Source organism: Telmatherina bonti (genome assembly GCF_933228915.1).
Source record: "Telmatherina bonti genome assembly, chromosome: 14".
NCBI classification, from domain to species: Eukaryota; Metazoa; Chordata; class Actinopteri; order Atheriniformes; family Telmatherinidae; genus Telmatherina; species Telmatherina bonti.
The window spans coordinates 2,696,050-2,719,118 of record NC_136612.1 but is presented as its reverse complement, the minus strand read 5'-3'; positions in this window follow the sequence as shown (position 1 = coordinate 2,719,118).

Sequence of the window (23,069 nt, the reverse complement as noted above, 5' to 3'; positions counted from 1 at the left end):
GGTTCCATTCAGATACAGGATACATCCAGGTACGGGATCCATCCAGGTACAGGTTCCATCCAGATACAGGTTTCATCCAGGTACAGGTTCCATCCAGGTACAGGAACCATCCAGGTACAGCATCCATCCAGGTACAGGTTCTATTGAGATACAGGTCACATCCAGGTACAGCATCCATCCAGGTACAGGTTCCATTAAGATACAGGATACATCTAGGTACAGGTTCCATCCAGGTACAGGTTCCATTCAGGTACAGGACCCATCCAGGTAAAGGATACATTCAGATACAGGATACATCTAGGTACAGGTTCCATACAGATACAGGAAATATCTACGTACAGGTTCCAACCAGGTACAGGATTTTTCCAGGTACAGGATGCATCCAGGTACATGTTCCATCCATCCAGATACAGGTTCCATCCAGGTACAGGATCCACACAAGTACAGGTTTACTCCAGGTACAGGTTCCATCCAGGTACAGAATCCATCCAGGTACAGGTTCCATTCAGATACAGGATCCATCTAGGTACAGGATCCACCCAGGTACAGGATACACCCAGGGACAAGATCCATCCAGGTACAGGATCCATCCAGGTACAGGTTCCATTCAGATACAAGATACATCTAGGTACAGGATCCATCCAGGTACAGGATCCATCCGGATACAGGATACATCTAGGTACAGGATACATTTAGGTACAGGATCCATCCAGGTACAGGATCCATCCGGATACAGGATACATCTAGGTACAGGTTCCATCAAGGTACAGGATCCATCCAGACACAGGATCCATCCAGGTACAGGATCCATCCAGATACCGGTTCCATTCAGATACAGCATACATCTAGGTACAGGTTCCATCCAGGTACAGGTTCCATCCAGGTACAGGATTCATACAGGTAAAGGATCCATCCAGATACAGGTTTCATACAGGTACAGGTTCCATCCAGGTACAAGATCGATGCAGGTACAGGTTCCATTCAGATACAGGATACATCTAGGTACAGGATGCATCCAGGTACAGGTTCCATCCAGGTATAGGTTTTATCCAGGTACAGGTTCTATCCAGGTACAGGATGCATCCAGGTACAGGATTCACCCAGGTACAGGATCCATCCAGGTAAAGGGTCCATCCAGATACAGGATACATCTAGGTACAGGATACATCCAGGTACAGGATCCATCCAGGTACAGGTCCCATTCAGGTACAGGATCCACCCAGGTACAGGTTCCATCTAGATACAGGTTCCATCCAGGTACAGGTTCCATTCAGATACAGGATATATCTACGTACAGGTTCCATCCAGGTACAGGTTTTATCCAGGTACATGTTCCATCCAGGTACAGGATCCATCCACATACAGGTTCCATTCAGATACAGGATCCATCCAGGTACAGGTTCCATTCAGATACAGGATACATCTAGGTACAGGTTCCATCCAGGTATAGGTTTTATCCAGGTACAGGTTCTATCCAGGTACAGGATGCATCCAGGTACAGGACTCACCCAGGTACAGGATCCATCCAGGTAAAGGGTCCATCCAGATACAGGATACATCTAGGTACAGGATACATTTAGGAACAGGTTCCATCCAGGTACAGGTTCCATCCAGGTACAGGATCCACCCAAGTACAGGTTTAATCCAGGTACAGGTTCCATTCAGATACAGGATACATCCAGGTACGGGATCCGTCCAGGTACAGGTTCCATCCAGATACAGGTTTCATCCAGGTACAGGTTCCATCCAGGTACAGGAACCATCCAGGTACAGCGTCCATCCAGGTACAGGTTCTATTGAGATACAGGTCTCATCCAGGTACAGCATCCATCCAGGTACAGGTTCCATTAAGATACAGGATACATCTAGTTACAGGTTCCATCCAGGTACAGGTTCCATTCCGGTACAGGATTCATCCAGGTAAAGGATCCATCCAGATACAGGTTTCATACAGGTACAGGTTCCATCCAGGTATAAGATCGATGAAGGTAAAGGTTCCATTCATATACAGGATGCATCCATGTACAGGATCCAACCAGGTACAGGTTCCATCCAGATACAGGTTTCATCCATGTACAGGTTCCATCCAGGTACGGGTTCCATTCAGGTACAGGATCCATCCAGGTAAAGGATACATTCAGATACAGGATACATCTAGGTACAGGTTCCATTCAGATACAGGAAATATCTACGTACAGGTTCCATCCAGGTACAGGATGCATCCAGGTACATGTTCCATCCATCCAGGTACAGGTTCCATCCAGGTACAGGATCCACACATGTACAGGTTTACTCCAGGTACAGGTTCCATCCAGGTACAGAATCCATCCAGGTACAGGTTCCATTCAGATACAGGATCCATCTAGGTACAGGATCCACCCAGGTACAGGATACACCCAGGGACATGATCCATCCAGGTACAGGATCCATCCAGGTACAGGATCCATTCAGATACAAGATACATCTAGGTACAGGATCCATCCAGGTACAGGATCCATCCGGATACAGGATACATCTAGGTACAGGATACATTTAGGTACAGGATCCATCCAGGTACAGGATCCATCCGGATACAGGATACATCTCGGTACAGGATACATTTAGGTACAGGTTCCATCCAGGTACAGGATCCATCCAGGTAAAGGTTCCATTCTGGTTCAGGTTCCATTCAGATACAGGATACATCTAGGTACAGGTTCCATCAAGGTACAGGATCCATCAAGACACAGGATCCATCCAGGTACAGGATCCATCCAGATACCGGTTCCATTCAGATACAGCATACATCTAGGTACAGGTTCCATCCAGGTACAGGTTCCATCCAGGTACAGGATTCATCCAGGTAAAGGATCCATCCAGATACAGGTTTCATACAGGTACAGGTTCCATCCAGGTACAAGATCGATGCAGGTACAGGTTCCATTCAGATACAGGATACATCTAGGTACAGGATGCATCCAGGTACAGGATCCATCCAGGTACAGGTCCCATTCAGGTACAGGATCCACCCAGGTACAGGTTCCATCTAGATACAGGTTCCATCCAGGTACAGGTTCCATTCAGATACAGGATATATCTACGTACAGGTTCCATCCAGGTACAGGTTTTATCCAGGTACATGTTCCATCCAGGTACAGGATCCATCCACATACAGGTTCCATTCAGATACAGGATCCATCCAGGTACAGGTTCCATTCAGATACAGGATACATCTAGGTACAGGTTCCATCCAGGTATAGGTTTTATCCAGGTACAGGTTCTATCCAGGTAAAGGATCCATCCAGATACAGGTTTCATCCAGGTACAGGTTCCATCCAGTTACAGGATCCATCCAGGTACAGCATCCATCCAGGTACAGGTTCCATTCAGATACAGGATACATCTAGGTACAGGTTACATCCAGGTACAGGTTCCATTCAGGTACAGGATTCATCCAGGTAAAGGATCCATCCAGATACAGGTTTCATACAGGTAAAGGTTCCATCCAGGTACAAGATCGATGCAGGTACAGGTTCCATTCATATACAGGATACATCCAGGTACAGGATGCATCCAGGTACAGGATCCAACCAGGTACAGGTTCCATCCAGATACAGGTTTCATCCATGTACAGGTTCCATCCAGGTACGTGTTCCATTCAGGTACAGGATCCATCCAGGTAAAGGATCCATTCAGATACAGGATACATCTAGGTACAGGTTCCATTCAGATGCAGGAAATATCTACGTACAGGTTCCATCCAGTTACAGGATCCACCCAAGAACAGGTTTAATCCAGGTACAGGTTCCATTCAGATACAGGATACATCTAGGTAGAGGTTCCATCCAGGTACAGGTTCCATCAGGATACAGGATCCATCCAGGTACGGGATGCATCCAGGTACAGGTTCCATTCAGATACAAGATACATCTAGGTAGAGGTTCCATCCAGGTACAGGATCCACCCAAGAACAGGTTTAATCCAGGTACAGGTTCCATTCAGATACAGGATACATCTAGGTAGAGGTTCCATCCAGGTACAGGTTCCATCAGGATACAGGATCCATCCAGGTACGGGATGCATCCAGGTACAGGTTCCATTCAGATACAAGATACATCTAGGTAGAGGTTCCATCCAGATACAGGATTCATCCAAGTACAGGATCCATCCAGGTACAGGTTCCATCCAGATACAGGTTTCATACAGGTACAGATTCCATCCAGGTACAGGATCGATGCAGGAAAAGGTTCCATTCAGATACAGGATACATCCAGGTACAGGTTCCTTTCAGATACAGGATCCATCCAGGTACAGGATCCACCCAGGTACAGGTTCCATTCCGATATAGTATTCATCTAGGTAAAGGTTCCATCCAGGTACAGGATCCATCCAGGTACAGGATCCATCCAGACAAAGGATCCATCCAGGTACAGGATCCATCCAGGTACAGGTTCCATTCAGATACAGGATACATCCAGGTACAGGATCTATCCAGGTACAGGATCCACCCAGGGACAAGATCCATCCAGGTACAGGATCAATCCAGGTACAGGTTCCATTCAGATACAAGATACATCTAGGTACAGGTTCCATCCAGGTACAGAATCCATCCAGGTACAGGTTCCATTCAGATACAGGATCCATCTGGGTACAGGATCCACCCAGGTACAGGATCCACCCAGGGACAAGATCCATCCAGGTACAGGATCCATCCAGGTACAGGTTCCATTCAGATACAAGATACATCTAGGTACAGGATCCATCCAGGTACAGGATCCATCCGGATACAGGATACATCTAGGTACAGGATACATTTAGGTACAGGATCCATCCAGGTAAAGGATCCATCCGGATACAGGATACATCTAGGTACAGGATACATTTAGGTACAGGTTCCATCCAGGTACAGGATCCATCCAGGTAAAGGTTCCATTCTGGTTCAGGTTCCATTCAGATACAGGATACATCTAGGTACAGGTTCCATCCAGGTACAGGATTCATCCAGGTAAAGGATCCATCCAGATACAGGTTTCATACAGGTACAGGTTCCATCCAGGTACAAGATCGATGCAGGTACAGGTTCCATTCAGATACAGGATACATCTAGGTACAGGATGCATCCAGGTACAGGATCCATCCAGGTACAGGTCCCATTCAGGTACAGGATCCACCCAGGTACAGGTTCCATCTAGATACAGGTTCCATCCAGGTACAGGTTCCATTCAGATACAGGATATATCTACGTACAGGTTCCATCCAGGTACAGGTTTTATCCAGGTACATGTTCCATCCAGGTACAGGATCCATCCACATACAGGTTCCATTCAGATACAGGATCCTGTACCTGAATGGAATTATTGGCCTGGCGCCTGAGAGAGAGGCAGCAGGTCACAGTAGCTCCTGGGTTTCACACCTTTTCACACCTTCTAGAGTTGACTTTTTGTCTTTTTTTTCTCTCTTTTTTCCTCACTTTACCTGCCTTATGAAACATGAAACATGTTTTTCGGGCGTTTTTGTTTGTTTAAACTGCTTTTTTGGTTTTTCTCTGGACTTTTTGTGTTTGGCTGTCTGGCCCAGCAGCACTGCCGGCCCTTTGTGTATTCCAGAGAACAGCTTCTTTCTCTGGCCAGGGCCCCATTCCTGAGTGGAGCTAAGCCAGTCATCCCCAAGCAACTGCAGAGGAAGAAGCGCCGAGGAGTCCGTGCTGGAGCGAAAGTGAAGGAGCGGAGGAGGAAGTTCAAGCCTGCAGTTCCAGCTGTGCTTATGGGGAATGTGAGGTCTTTGGGGAATAAGATGGACGAACTTCATGCGCTTGTCCGGACTCAGAAGGAGTATGCTGTGAGTAGTATCATGTGCTTCACGGAGACATGGCTCCATGCGGACTTCCCTGATCACAGCGCGTCTGTACCCGGCTTCAAAACTCTACGTGCGGACAGAGACAAGCACCTGAGCGGTAAGAAGAAAGGCGGTGGAATTGCTATTCTTGTGAACGAGCGGTGGTGCAATCCTAGACATATTACTGTGAAGGAGCGTGTCTGCTCACCGGACATTGAGCTGTTGGCTGTGGGATTACGTCCTTATTATTTACCAAGGGAATTCACGTCTGTGCAGTTCATTGGAGTCTACATTCCGCCCTCAGCGGACGAGGCTGCTGCGTGTGACACTTTACACTCCACTGTAGCAGGACTACAGGCTAAACATCCGGAGGCCCTCGTCCTTATTTCTGGGGATTTTAATCATGTTTCTCTTGACTCTGTCCTGCCCACCTTTAATCAGTTTGTGAACTGTGCCACACGGGACAATAAAACTTTGGACCTGCTGTATGCTAATTCCAAGGATGCATACAGCTCCACTGCCCTGCCCCCCCTTGGCCGATCGGATCATAACCTCATCTGGATGTCACCGGAGTATGTCCCTGTTGTGAAGAGGCTTCCTGTTTCCACTAGAACTGTGAGGAAGTGGAGCCAGGGGGCCACTGAGGCGCTGCAGGACTGCTTTGGCACTACAGACTGGGATGTGCTCTGTCAGGACCATGGGGAGGACATCAACAGTTTAACGGACTGCATCACGGACTACATCAACTTCTGTGAGGATGTAGCTGTGCCCACTCAGACTGTCAGCTGTTATCCGAACAACAAGCCCTGGATCACCAGTCAGCTGAAGGGTCTTCTTAATCAGAAGAAGAGGGCTTTTGCGTCTGGTGATAGGGACAAGTTGAAAGAGATACAGGGACAGATCAAGGTCAGACTAAGGGAGTGTAGGAGCGCTTATGGGAGGAAGCTGGAGGCCAAGCTCCAGCAGAACAACACCAGAGAGGTTTGGAGGGGTGTAAAGTCCATCACTGGCTTCAACACCAAAGCCAAACAACAGGATGGTGGAGAGGACATGGCTGAACGACTCAATCTGCTTTTCAACAGATTTAGCCTCTCACCTCCTGTTGCCCCCTCCTCCTCCCCTCCTGTACTCACACTTCCTGGACCGTCTACACACACCTCCCCACAGAGCACTCAGACGGACAATCAACAACCCTCACCTTCAGCCCCCTTGTCCCAGCTCAACACCCCTGCCCCACTATCTGCCCCCCTGTTGCAGCTCAACACCTCTACCCCCCTACCTGCCCCCACCCCCACAGAGGAAACGTCCCCTCTGACATTGACAGCCGGCCAGGTGAGGAAGCAGCTGGAAAAGGTTCGTCAGAACAAGTCTCCTGGACCGGACCAAGTCAACCCATGGGTCCTGAAGACTTGTGCTGCTCAGCTGACTGGAGTCCTGCACCTCATCTTCAACCTGAGTCTGAAGCTGGAGAAGATACCGGTGCTATGGAAGACCTCCTGTATAGTACCGGTACCAAAGAGGCCCGTCCCATCTGGCCTCAATGACTTCAGACCGGTTGCACTGACATCTCACGTGATGAAGGTGTTTGAGAGACTCGTCCTGGCCCAGCTGAGACCCCTCGTGTCATCTGCCCTGGACCCTTTACAGTTTGCATATCAGGCTCAACTTAGTGTGGATGATGCCGTCATCTATCTTCTGCAGCGTGCTCACTCACACCTGGATAGTGTTAAAGGCTCGGTGAGAATCATGTTTTTTGATTTCTCGAGTGCCTTTAACACTATTCAGCCTGTTTTGATGAGTGACAAGCTGCTCGGGATGGGTGTCAGCTCCTCCACTGTCTCCTGGATTGCTGACTACCTGTCTGGCAGGCCTCAGTATGTGCGGCTGGGGAACACCCTGTCTGATACTGTGGTCAGTAATGTAGGAGCTCCACAGGGCACTGTCCTGTCTCCTTTCCTGTTCACTCTGTACACCTCTGATTTCCAGTACAGCTCCGGGTCCTGCCACCTGCAGAAGTTCTCTGATGACTCTGCGGTGGTGGGGTGTATCGGGGATGGACAGGAGATGGAGTACAGGACACTGATTGCAGACTTTGTGAAGTGGTCCCAGGCTAACCATCTGCTCCTGAATGTGGACAAGACAAAGGAGCTGGTCATCGACTTCAGGAGAAAGAGGACACCAGTGGAGCCCATCACCATCCAGGGCTCAGAGGTGGAGATAGTGGACTGCTACAAATATCTCGGAGTCCATGTGAACAGCAGACTAGACTGGAGGGACCACTGTAATGCTGTTTACAAGAAGGGCATGAGCAGACTGTACTTCCTGAGGAAGCTCAGGTCTTTCAATGTGTGCAGTAAACTGCTGGAGATCTTTTACCAGTCTGTGGTCTCCAGCGCCCTGTACTTCGCTGTGGCTTGCTGGGGCAGCAGTACATCCAAAAGGGACATCTCTCGGATTGACAAACTGATCCGCAAAGCTGGACAGGTGGTTGGCTGTCAACTGGAGACATTTGTGACAGTGAGGGACAGGGGGACTCTGGACAAACTGCTCTCTATTATGGACAATCCTGCTCATCCACTCCACCGGACTGTAGAGGGGCAAAGGAGCTCCTTCTCCAATAGACTTTTACAGCTGCGCTGTCACAGTGAGCGCTACAAGAACACATTCTTACCATTCTCTATACAGATGTACAATAACTCCCCACTTTGTGACAGATAACTAACATTCATTTCAAAGCCTCTGTGTAAACTGGCACTGCATTTAGTCACATGTTGTATATATTGTAAATTTCTAAATTTCCATATTCTATATTGCCAATTTTACTTGATAGTTTTATTTATCTTTGTAAAAGTGTACATATTCCAGATTGCTTTATGGATAGTACCTATTCTATTTTATTATTATTATTTACTTTTTTTTCTCTTACCTACTATTGCTGTTTCTATTTCTTCCTCTATTGCTGTTCTGAGCTACTGTGACAACAGAATTTCCCTTGTGGATGAATAAAGTCTGTCTAAGTCTAAGTCTAAGTCTAAGTCTAAGTCTAAGGTTCCATCCAGGTACAGGTTCCATCCAGGTACAGGATTCATACAGGTACAGGTTCCATGCAGGTACAAGATCGATGCAGGTACAGGTTCCATTCAGATACAGGATACATCTAGGTACAGGATGCATCCAGGTACAGGATCCATCCAGGTACAGGTTCCATTCAGGTACAGGATCCACCCAGGTACAGGTTCCATCTAGATACAGGTTCCATCCAGGTACAGGTTCCATTCAGATACAGGATATATCTACGTACAGGTTCCATCCAGGTACAGGTTTTATCCAGGTACATGTTCCATCCAGGTAAAGGATCCATCCAGATACAGGTTTCATACAGGTACAGGTTCCATCCAGGTAGAAGATCGATGCAGGTACAGGTTCCATTCAGATACAGGATACATCTAGGTACAGGATGCATCCAGGTACAGGATCCATCCAGGTACAGGTTCCATTCAGGTACAGGATCCACCCAGGTACAGGTTCCATGTAGATACAGGTTCCATCCAGGTACAGGTTCCATTCAGATACAGGATATATCTACGTACAGGTTCCATCCAGGTACAGGTTTTATCCAGGTACATGTTCCATCCAGGTACAGGATCCATCCACATACAGGTTCCATTCAGATACAGGATCCATCCAGGTACAGGTTCCATTCAGATACAGGATACATCTAGGTACAGGTTCCATCCAGGTATAGGTTTTATCCAGGTACAGGTTCCATCCAGGTACAGGATGCATCCAGGTACAGGATCCACCCAGGTACGGGATCCATCCAGGTAAAGGGTCCATCCAGATACAGGATACATCTAGGTACAGGATACATTTAGGAACAGGTTCCATCCAGGTACAGGTTCCATCCAGGTACAGAATCCACCCAAGTACAGGTTTAAGCCAGGTACATGTTCCATTCAGATACAGGATACATCCAGGTACGGGATCCATCCAGGTACAGGTTCCATCCAGATACAGGTTTCATCCAGGTACAGGTTCCATCCAGGTACAGGAACCATCCAGGTACAGCATCCATCCAGGTACAGGTTCTATTGAGATACAGGTCACATCCAAGTACAGCATCCATCCAGGTACAGGTTCCATTAAGATACAGGATACATCTAGATACAGGTTACATCCAGGTACAGGTTCCATTCCGGTACAGGATTCATCCAGGTAAAGGATCCATCCAGATACAGGTTTCATACGGGTACAGGTTCCATCCAGGTATAAGATCGATGCAGGTAAAGGTTCCATTCATATACTGGATGCATCCAGGTACAGGATCCAACCAGGTACAGGTTCCATCCAGATACAGGTTTCATCCATGTACAGGTTCCATCCAGGTACGGGTTCCATTCAGGTACGGGATCCATCCAGGTAAGGGATACATTCAGATACAGGATACATCTAGGTACAGGTTCCATTCAGATACAGGAAATATCTACGTACAGGTTCCATCCAGGTACAGGATGCATCCAGGTACATGTTCCATCCATCCAGGTACAGGTTCCATCCAGGTACAGGATCCACACATGTACAGGTTTACTCCAGGTACAGGTTCCATCCAGGTACAGAATCCATCCAGGTACAGGTTCCATTCAGATACAGGATCCATCTAGGTACAGGATCCACCCAGGTACAGGATACACCCAGGGACATGATCCATCCAGGTACAGGATCCATCCAGGTACAGGATCCATTCAGATACAAGATACATCTAGGTACAGGATCCATCCAGGTACAGGATCCATCCGGATACAGGATACATCTAGGTACAGGATACATTTAGGTACAGGATCCATCCAGGTACAGGATCCATCCGGATACAGGATACATCTCGGTACAGGATACATTTAGGTACAGGTTCCATCCAGGTACAGGATCCATCCAGGTAAAGGTTCCATTCTGGTTCAGGTTCCATTCAGATACAGGATACATCTAGGTACAGGTTCCATCAAGGTACAGGATCCATCAAGACACAGGATCCATCCAGGTACAGGATCCATCCAGATACCGGTTCCATTCAGATACAGCATACATCTAGGTACAGGTTCCATCCAGGTACAGGTTCCATCCAGGTACAGGATTCATCCAGGTAAAGGATCCATCCAGATACAGGTTTCATACAGGTACAGGTTCCATCCAGGTACAAGATCGATGCAGGTACAGGTTCCATTCAGATACAGGATACATCTAGGTACAGGATGCATCCAGGTACAGGATCCATCCAGGTACAGGTCCCATTCAGGTACAGGATCCACCCAGGTACAGGTTCCATCTAGATACAGGTTCCATCCAGGTACAGGTTCCATTCAGATACAGGATATATCTACGTACAGGTTCCATCCAGGTACAGGTTTTATCCAGGTACATGTTCCATCCAGGTACAGGATCCATCCACATACAGGTTCCATTCAGATACAGGATCCATCCAGGTACAGGTTCCATTCAGATACAGGATACATCTAGGTACAGGTTCCATCCAGGTATAGGTTTTATCCAGGTACAGGTTCTATCCAGGTAAAGGATCCATCCAGATACAGGTTTCATCCAGGTACAGGTTCCATCCAGTTACAGGATCCATCCAGGTACAGCATCCATCCAGGTACAGGTTCCATTCAGATACAGGATACATCTAGGTACAGGTTACATCCAGGTACAGGTTCCATTCAGGTACAGGATTCATCCAGGTAAAGGATCCATCCAGATACAGGTTTCATACAGGTAAAGGTTCCATCCAGGTACAAGATCGATGCAGGTACAGGTTCCATTCATATACAGGATACATCCAGGTACAGGATGCATCCAGGTACAGGATCCAACCAGGTACAGGTTCCATCCAGATACAGGTTTCATCCATGTACAGGTTCCATCCAGGTACGTGTTCCATTCAGGTACAGGATCCATCCAGGTAAAGGATCCATTCAGATACAGGATACATCTAGGTACAGGTTCCATTCAGATGCAGGAAATATCTACGTACAGGTTCCATCCAGTTACAGGATCCACCCAAGAACAGGTTTAATCCAGGTACAGGTTCCATTCAGATACAGGATACATCTAGGTAGAGGTTCCATCCAGGTACAGGTTCCATCAGGATACAGGATCCATCCAGGTACGGGATGCATCCAGGTACAGGTTCCATTCAGATACAAGATACATCTAGGTAGAGGTTCCATCCAGGTACAGGATCCACCCAAGAACAGGTTTAATCCAGGTACAGGTTCCATTCAGATACAGGATACATCTAGGTAGAGGTTCCATCCAGGTACAGGTTCCATCAGGATACAGGATCCATCCAGGTACGGGATGCATCCAGGTACAGGTTCCATTCAGATACAAGATACATCTAGGTAGAGGTTCCATCCAGATACAGGATTCATCCAAGTACAGGATCCATCCAGGTACAGGTTCCATCCAGATACAGGTTTCATACAGGTACAGATTCCATCCAGGTACAGGATCGATGCAGGAAAAGGTTCCATTCAGATACAGGATACATCCAGGTACAGGTTCCTTTCAGATACAGGATCCATCCAGGTACAGGATCCACCCAGGTACAGGTTCCATTCCGATATAGTATTCATCTAGGTAAAGGTTCCATCCAGGTACAGGATCCATCCAGGTACAGGATCCATCCAGACAAAGGATCCATCCAGGTACAGGATCCATCCAGGTACAGGTTCCATTCAGATACAGGATACATCCAGGTACAGGATCTATCCAGGTACAGGATCCACCCAGGGACAAGATCCATCCAGGTACAGGATCAATCCAGGTACAGGTTCCATTCAGATACAAGATACATCTAGGTACAGGTTCCATCCAGGTACAGAATCCATCCAGGTACAGGTTCCATTCAGATACAGGATCCATCTGGGTACAGGATCCACCCAGGTACAGGATCCACCCAGGGACAAGATCCATCCAGGTACAGGATCCATCCAGGTACAGGTTCCATTCAGATACAAGATACATCTAGGTACAGGATCCATCCAGGTACAGGATCCATCCGGATACAGGATACATCTAGGTACAGGATACATTTAGGTACAGGATCCATCCAGGTAAAGGATCCATCCGGATACAGGATACATCTAGGTACAGGATACATTTAGGTACAGGTTCCATCCAGGTACAGGATCCATCCAGGTAAAGGTTCCATTCTGGTTCAGGTTCCATTCAGATACAGGATACATCTAGGTACAGGTTCCATCAAGGTACAGGATCCATCCAGACACAGGATCCATCCAGGTACAGGATCCATCGAGATACCGGTTCCATTCAGATACAGCATACATCTAGGTACAGGTTCCATCCAGGTACAGGTTCCATCCAGGTACAGGATTCATCCAGGTAAAGGATCCATCCAGATACAGGTTTCATACAGGTACAGGTTCCATGCAGGTACAAGATCGATGCAGGTACAGGTTCCATTCAGATACAGGATACATCTAGGTACAGGATGCATCCAGGTACAGGATCCATCCAGGTACAGGTTCCATTCAGGTACAGGATCCACCCAGGTACAGGTTCCATCTAGATACAGGTTCCATCCAGGTACAGGTTCCATTCAGATACAGGATATATCTACGTACAGGTTCCATCCAGGTACAGGTTTTATCCAGGTACATGTTCCATCCAGGTACAGGATCCATCCACATACAGGTTCCATTCAGGTACAGGATCCATCCAGATACCAGTTCCATTCAGATACAGCATACATCTAGGTACAGGTTCCATCCAGGTACAGGTTCCATCCAGGTACAGGATTCATCCAGGTAAAGGATCCATCCAGGTACAGGATCCATCCACATACAGGTTCCATTCAGATACAGGATCCATCCAGGTACAGGTTCCATTCAGATACAGGATACATCTAGGTACAGGTTCCATCCAGGTATAGGTTTTATCCAGGTACAGGTTCCATCCAGGTACAGGATACATCCAGGTACAGGATCCACCCAGGTACAGGATCCATCCAGGTAAAGGGTCCATCCAGATACAGGATACATCTAGGTACAGGATACATTTAGGAACAGGTTCCATCCAGGTACAGGTTCCATCCAGGTACAGGATCCACCCAAGTACAGGTTAAAGCCAGGTACATGTTCCATTCAGATACAGGATACATCCAGGTACGGGATCCATCCAGGTACAGGTTCCATCCAGATACAGGTTTCATCCAGGTACAGGTTCCATCCAGGTACAGGAACCATCCAGGTACAGCATCCATCCAGGTACAGGTTCTATTGAGATACAGGTCACATCCAAGTACAGCATCCATCCAGGTACAGGTTCCATTAAGATACAGGATACATCTAGATACAGGTTCCATCCAGGTACAGGTTCCATTCCGGTACAGGATCCACCCAAGTACAGGTTTAAGCCAGGTACATGCTCCATTCAGATACAGGATACATCCAGGTACGGGATCCATCCAGGTACAGGTTCCATCCAGATACAGGTTTCATCCAGGTACAGGTTCCATCCAGGTACAGGAACCATCCAGGTACAGCATCCATCCAGGTACAGGTTCTATTGAGATACAGGTCACATCCAAGTACAGCATCCATCCAGGTACAGGTTCCATTAAGATACAGGATCCATCCAGATACAGGTTTCATACAGGTACAGGTTCCATCCAGGTATAAGATCGATGCAGGTAAAGGTTCCATTCATATACAGGATGCATCCAGGTACAGGATCCAACCAGGTACAGGTTCCATCCAGATACAGGTTTCATCCATGTACAGGTTCCATCCAGGTACGGGTTCCATTCAGGTACGGGATCCATCCAGGTAAGGGATACATTCAGATACAGGATACATCTAGGTACAGGTTCCATTCAGATACAGGAAATATCTACGTACAGGTTCCATCCAGGTACAGGATGCATCCAGGTACATGTTCCATCCATCCAGGTACAGGTTCCATCCAGGTACAGGATCCACACATGTACAGGTTTACTCCAGGTACAGGTTCCATCCAGGTACAGAATCCATCCAGGTACAGGTTCCATTCAGATACAGGATCCATCTAGGTACAGGATCCACCCAGGTACAGGATACACCCAGGGAAAAGATCCATCCAGGTACAGGATCCATCCAGGTACAGGTTCCATTCAGATACAAGATACATCTAGGTACAGGATCCATCCAGGTACAGGATCCATCCGGATACAGGATACATCTAGGTACAGGATACATTTAGGTACAGGATCCATCCAGGTACAGGATCCATCCGGATACAGGATACATCTAGGTACAGGATACATTTAGGTACAGGTTCCATCCAGGTACAGGATCCATCCAGGTAAAGGTCCCATTCTGGTTCAGGTTCCATTCAGATACAGGTTACATCTAGGTACAGGTTCCATCAAGGTACAGGATCCATCCAGACACAGGATCCATCCAGGTACAGGATCCATCCAGATACCGGTTCCATTCAGATAAAGCATACATCTAGGTACAGGTTCCATCCAGGTACAGGTTCCATCCAGGTACAGGATTCATCCAGGTAAAGGATCCATCCAGATACAGGTTTCAAACAGGTACAGGTTCCATCCAGGTACAAGATCGATGCAGGTACAGGTTCCATTCAGATACAGGATACATCTAGGTACAGGATGCATCCAGGTACAGGATCCATCCAGGTACAGGTCCCATTCAGGTACAGGATCCACCCAGGTACAGGTTCCATCTAGATACAGGTTCCATCCAGGTACAGGTTCCATTCAGATACAGGATATATCTACGTACAGGTTCCATCCAGGTACAGGTTTTATCCAGGTACATGTTCCATCCAGGTACAGGATCCATCCACATACAGGTTCCATTCAGATACAGGATCCATCCAGGTACAGGTTCCATTCAGATACAGGATACATCTAGGTACAGGTTCCATCCAGGTATAGGTTTTATCCAGGTACAGGTTCTATCCAGGTACAGGATGCATCCAGGTACAGGATTCACCCAGGTACAGGATCCATCCAGGTAAAGGGTCCATCCAGATACAGGATACATCTAGGTACAGGATACATCCAGGTACAGGATCCATCCGGGTACAGGTCCCATTCAGGTACAGGATCCACCCAGGTACAGGTTCCATCTAGATACAGGTTCCATCCAGGTACAGGTTCCATTCAGATACAGGATATATCTACGTACAGGATACATTTAGGAACAGGTTCCATCCAGGTACATGTCCCATCCAGGTACAGGATCCATCCACATACAGGTTCCATTCAGATACAGGATCCATCCAGGTACAGGTTCCATTCAGATACAGGATACATCTAGGTACAGGTTCCATCCAGGTATAGGTTTTATCCAGGTACAGGTTCTATCCAGGTACAGGATGCATCCAGGTACAGGATTCACCCAGGTACAGGATCCATCCAGGTAAAGGGTCCATCCAGATACAGGATACATCTAGGTACAGGATACATTTAGGAACAGGTTCCATCCAGGTACAGGTTCCATCCAGGTACAGGATCCACCCAAGTACAGGTTTAATCCAGGTACAGGTTCCATTCAGATACAGGATACATCCAGGTACGGGATCCATCCAGGTACAGGTTCCATCCAGATACAGGTTTCATCCAGGTACAGGTTCCATCCAGGTACAGGAACCATCCAGGTACAGCATCCATCCAGGTACAGGTTCTATTGAGATACAGGTCACATCCAGGTACAGCATCCATCCAGGTACAGGTTCTATTAAGATACAGGATTCATCCAGGTAAAGGATCCATCCAGATACAGGTTTCATACAGGTACAGGTTCCATCCAGGTATAAGATCGATGCAGGTAAAGGTTCCATTCATATACAGGATGCATCCAGGTACAGGATGCAACCAGGTACAGGTTCCATCCAGATACAGGTTCCATCCATGTACAGGTTCCATCCAGGTACGGGTTCCATTCAGGTACAAGATCCATCCAGGTAAAGGATACATTCAGATACAGGATACATCTAGGTACAGGTTCCATTCAGATACAGGAAATATCTACGTACAGGTTCCATCCAGGTACAGGATTTATCCAGGTACAGGATGCATCCAGGTACATGTTCCATCCATCCAGGTACAGGTTCCATCCAGGTACAGGATCCACACAAGTACAGGTTTACTCCAGGTACAGGTTCCATTCAGATACAGGATACATATAGGTAGAGGTTCCATCCAGGTACAGGTTCCATCCAGATACAGGATCCATCCAGGTACGGGATGCATCCAGGTACATTTTCCATTCAGATACAAGATACATCTAGGTACAGGTTCCATCCAGGTACAGGATTCATCCAGGTACAGGATCCATCCACGTACAGGTTCAATCCAGATACAGGTTTCATACAGGTACAGGTTCCATCCAGGTGCAGGATCGATGCAGGAAAAGGTTCCATTCAGATACAGGATACATCCAGGTACAGGTTTCATTCAGATACAAGATCCATCCAGGTACAGGATCCACCCAGGTACAGGTTCCATTCAGATATAGTATACATCTAGGTAAAGGTTCCATCCAGGTACAGGATTCATCCAGGTACAGGATTCATCCAGGTACAGGATCAATCCAGACAAAGGATCCATCCAGATACAGGATACATCTAGGTACAGGTGACATCCAGGTACAGAATCCATCCAGGTACAGGTTCCATTCAGATACAGGATCCATCTAGGTACAGGATCCAACCAGGTACAGGATCCACCCAGGTACAGGATCCATCCAGGTACAGGATCCATCCAGGTACAGGTTCCATTCAGATACAGGATACATCTAGGTACAGGATCCATCCAGGTACAGGTTCCATTCAGATACAGGATACATCTAGGTACAGGATCCATCCAGGTCCAGGTTCCATCTAGACACAGGATCCACCCAGGTACAGGATCCACCCAGGTACAGGTTCCATCCAGATACAGGTTCCATCCAGGTACAGGTTCCATTCAGATACAGGATATTTCTACGTACAGGTTCCATCCAGGTACAGGTTCCATCCAGGTTCAGGATTCATCCAGGTAAAGGATCCATCCAGCTACAGGTTTCATACAGGTACAGGTTCCATCCAGGTACAAGATCAATGCAGGTACAGGTTCCATTCAGATACAGGATACATCCAGGTACGAGATCCATCCAGGTACAGGTTCCATCCAGATACAGGTTTCATCCAGGTACACGTTCCATCCAGGTACAGGATCCATCCAGGTACAGCATCCATCCAGGTACAGGTTCCATTCAGATACAGGATACATCTAGGTACAGGTTCCATCCAGGTACAGGTTCCATTCAGGTACAGGATTCATCCAGGTAAAGGATACATCCAGATACAGGTTTCATCCAGGTACAGGTTCCATACAGGTACAGGATCCATCCAGGTACAGCATCCATCCAGGTACAGGTTCCATTCAGATACAGGATACATCTAGGTACAGGTTCCATCCAGGTACAGGTTCCATTCATGTACAGGATTCATCCAGGTAAAGGATCCATCCAGATACAGGTTTCATACAGGTACAGGTTCCATCCAGGTACAAGATCGATGCAGGTACAGGTTCCATTCATATACAGGATACATCCAGGTACAGGATGCATCCAGGTACAGGATCCAACCAGGTACAGGTTCCATCCAGATACAGGTTTCATCCATGTACAGGTTCCATCCAGGTACGTGTTCCATTCAGGTACAGGATCCATCCAGGTAAAGGATCCATTCAGATACAGGATACATCTAGGTACAGGTTCCATTCAGATGCAGGAAATATCTACGTACATGTTCCATCCAGGTACAGGATCCATCCAGGTACAGGTTCCATCCAGGTACAGGATCCACCCAAGTACAGGTTTAATCCAGGTATAGGTTCCATTCAGATACAGGATACATCTAGGTAGAGGTTCCATCCAGGTACAGGTTCCATCCAGATACAGGATCCATCCAGGTACGGGATGCATCCAGGTACAGGTTCCATTCAGATACAAGATACATCTAGGTACAGGTTCCATCCAGGTACAGGATTCATCCAGGTACAGGATCCGTCCAGGTACAGGTTCCATCCAGATCCAGGTTTCATACAGGTACAGATTCCATCCAGGTACAGGATCGATGCAGGAAAAGGTTCCATTCAGATACAGGATACATCCAGGTACAGGTTCCATTCAGATACAGGATCCATCCAGGTACAGGATCCACCCAGGTACAGGTTCCATTCAGATATAGTATACATCTAGGTAAAGGTTCCATCCAGGTACAGGATCCATCCAGGTACAGGATCCATCCAGACAAAGGATCCATCCAGGTACAGGATCCATCCAGGTACAGGTTCCATTCAGATACAGGATACATCCAGGTACAGGATCCATCCAGGTACAGGTTCCATCTAGACCAGAGGTGTCCAGCTCCGGTCCTCGAGGGCCAGAATCCTGCAGGTTTTCTATGTATCCCTGCTCAGACACACCTGATTCAAGTTAATTAGTAGTAGAGCTTAATCAGTTGTGCACGTCATTGGCTGTTTGATCCATTTAGTGGAAGCTAGATGTGTTGGAACAGGAATACATGGGAAACCTGCAGGACAACGGCCCTCGAGGACCGACTTTGGACACCCCTGATCTAGACACAGGATCCATCCAGATACAGGATACATCTAGGTACAGGTTCCATCCAGGTACAGAATCCATCCAGGATCAGGTTCCATTCAGATACAGGATCCACCCAGGTACAGGATCCATCCAGGTACAGGATCCATCCAGGTACAGGTTCCATTCAGATACAGGATACATCTAGGTACAGGATCCATCCAGGTACAGGATCCATCCAGGTACAGGATCCATCCGGAAATAGGATATATCTAGGTACAGGATACATTTAGGTACAGGTTCCATCCAGGTACAGGTTCCATCCAAGTAAGGGTTCCATTCAGGTTCAGGTTCCATTCAGATACAGGATACATCTAGGTACAGGTTCCATCCAGGTACAGGATCCATCCAGACACAGGATCCATCCAGGTACAGGATCCATCCAGATACAGGTTCCATTCAGATAAAGGATCCATCCAGGTACAGGATCCATCCAGGTACAGGTTCCATTCAGATACAGCATACATCTAGGTACAGGTTCCATCCAGGTACAGGTTCCATCCAGGTACAGGATTCATCCAGGTAAAGGATCCATCCAGATACAGGTTTCATACAGGTAATGGTTCCATCCAGGTACAAGATCGATGCAGGTACAGGTTCCATTCAGATACAGGATACATCTAGGTACAGGATGCATCCAGGTACAGGATCCATCCAGGTACAGGTTCCATTCAGGTACAGGATCCACCCAGGTATAGGTTCCATCCAGATACAGGTTCCATCCAGGTACAGGTTCCATTCAGATACAGGATATATCTACGTACAGGTTCCATCCAGGTAGAAGATCGATGCAGGTACATGTTCCATTCAGATACAGGATCCATCCAGGTACAGGTTACATTCAGATACAGGATACATCTAGGTAAAGGTTCCATCCAGATATAGGATCCATCCAGATACAGGATACATCTAGGTACAGGTTTCATAATGGTACAGGTTCCACCCAGGTACAGGATCCATCCAGGTACAGGTTCCATTCAGATACAGGATACATCCAGGTACAGTTTCCATCCTGGTAAAGGTTCCATCCTGATACAGGATCCATCCAGGTACAGGTTCCATTCAGGTACAGGATCCATCCAGGTACAGGATCCACCCAGGAACAGGTTACATTCAGATACAGGATACATCCAGGTACAGGTTCCATTCAGATACAGGATCCACCCAGGTACAGGATCCATTCAGATATAGGATACATCCAGACACAGGATCCATCCAGATACAGGATACATCTAGGTACAGATTCCATCCAGGTACAGGTTCCATTCAGATACAGGATACATCTAGGTACAAGATCCATCCAGGTCCAGGTTCCATCTAGACACAGGATCCACCCAGGTACAGGATCCACCTAGGTACGGGTTTCATCCAGATACAGGTTCCATCCAGGTACAGGTTCCATCCAGATACAGGATATATCTACGTACAGGTTCCATCCAGGTACAGGTTTTATCCAGGTACAGGTTCCATCCAGGTACAGGATCCATCCACATACAGGTTCCATTCAGATACATGATCCATCCAGATACAGGTTCCATTCAGATACAGGATACATCTAGGTACAGGTTCCATCCAGGTACAGGATCCATCCAGGTACAGGATCCATCCAGATACAGGTTCCATTCAGATACAGGATTCATCCAGGTACAGGATCCATCCAGGTACAGGTTCCATTCAGATACAGCATACATCTAGGTACAGGTTCCATCCAGGTACAGGTTCCATCCAGGTACAGGATTCATCCAGGTAAAGGATCCATCCAGATACAGGTTTCATACAGGTACAGGTTCCATCCAGGTACAAGATCGATGCAGGTACAGGTTCCATTCAGATACAGGATACATCTAGGTACAGGATGCATCCAGGTACAGGATCCATCCAGGTACAGGTTCCATTCAGGTACAGGATCCACCCAGGTACAGGTTCCATCCAGATACAGGTTCCATCCAGGTACAGGTTCGATTCAGATACAGGATATATCTATGTACAGGTTCCATCCAGGTAGAAGATCGATGCAGGTACAGGTTCCATTCAGATACAGGATCCATCCAGGTACAGGTTCCATTCAGATACAGGATACATCTAGGTAAAGGTTCCATCCAGATATAGGATCCATCCAGATACAGGATGCATCTAGGTACAGGTTTCATACAGGTACAGGTTCCACCCATGTACAGGATCCATCCAGATACAGGATACATCTAGGTACAGGATACATTTAGGTACAGGTTCCATCCAGGTACAGGTTCCATCCAGGTACAGGATCCACCAAAGTACAGGTTTAATCCAGGTACAGGTTCCATTCAGATACAGGATACATCTAGGTAGAGGTTCCATTCAGATACAGGATACATCTAGGTAGAGGTTCCATCCAGGTACAGGTTCCATCCAGACACAGGATCCATCCAGGTACAGGATGCATCCAGGTACAGGTTCCATCCAGACACAGGATCCATCCAGGTCCAGGTTCCATCTAGACACAGGATCCACCCAGGTACAGGTTCCATTCAGATACAGGTCCATCCAGGTACAGGTTCCATTCAGATACAGGATCCATCCAGATACAGGTTCCATTCAGATACAGGATCCATCCAGGTACAGGTTCCATCCAGGTAAAGGTTCCACCCAGGTACAGGATCCATCCTGGTACAGGTTCCATTGAGATACAGGATCCACCCAGGTACAGTTTCCATTCAGATAAAGGATACATCTAGGTACAGGTTCCATCCAGATATAGGATCCATCCAGATACAGGATACATCTAGGTACAGGTTTCATACAGGTACAGGTTCCACCCAGGTACAGGATCCATCCAGGTACAGGTTCCATTGAGATACAGTATACATCCAGGTACAGCATCCATCCAGGTAAAGGCTCCAATCAGATACAGGATACATCTAGGTACAGGTTCCATCCAGGTAGAAGATCGATGCAGGTACAGGTTCCATTCAGATACAGGATACATCCAGGTACAGGTTCCATTCAGGTACAGGATCCATCCAGGTACAGGATCCACCCAGGTACAGGTTCCATTCAGATACAGGATCCATCCAGGTACAGGTTCCATTCAGGTACAGGATCCAACCAGGTACAGGATGCATCCAGGTAAAGGATCCATCCAGATACAGGTTTCATACAGGTACAGGTTCCATCCAGGTACAAGATCGATGCAGGTACAGGTTCCATTCATATACAGGATACATCCAGGTACAGGATGCATCCAGGTACAGGATCCAACCAGGTACAGGTTCCATCCAGATACAGGTTTCATCCATGTACAGGTTCCATCCAGGTACGTGTTCCATTCAGGTACAGGATCCATCCAGGTAAAGGATCCATTCAGATACAGGATACATCTAGGTACAGGTTCCATTCAGATGCAGGAAATATCTAGGTACAGGTTCCATCCAGGCACAGCATGCATCCAGGTACATGTTCCATCCAGGTACAGGATCCATCCAGGTACAGGTTCCATCCAGGTAAAGGATCCACCCAAGTATAGGTTTAATCCAGGTATAGGTTCCATTCAGATACAGGATACATCTAGGTAGAAGTTCCATCCAGGTACAGGTTCCATCC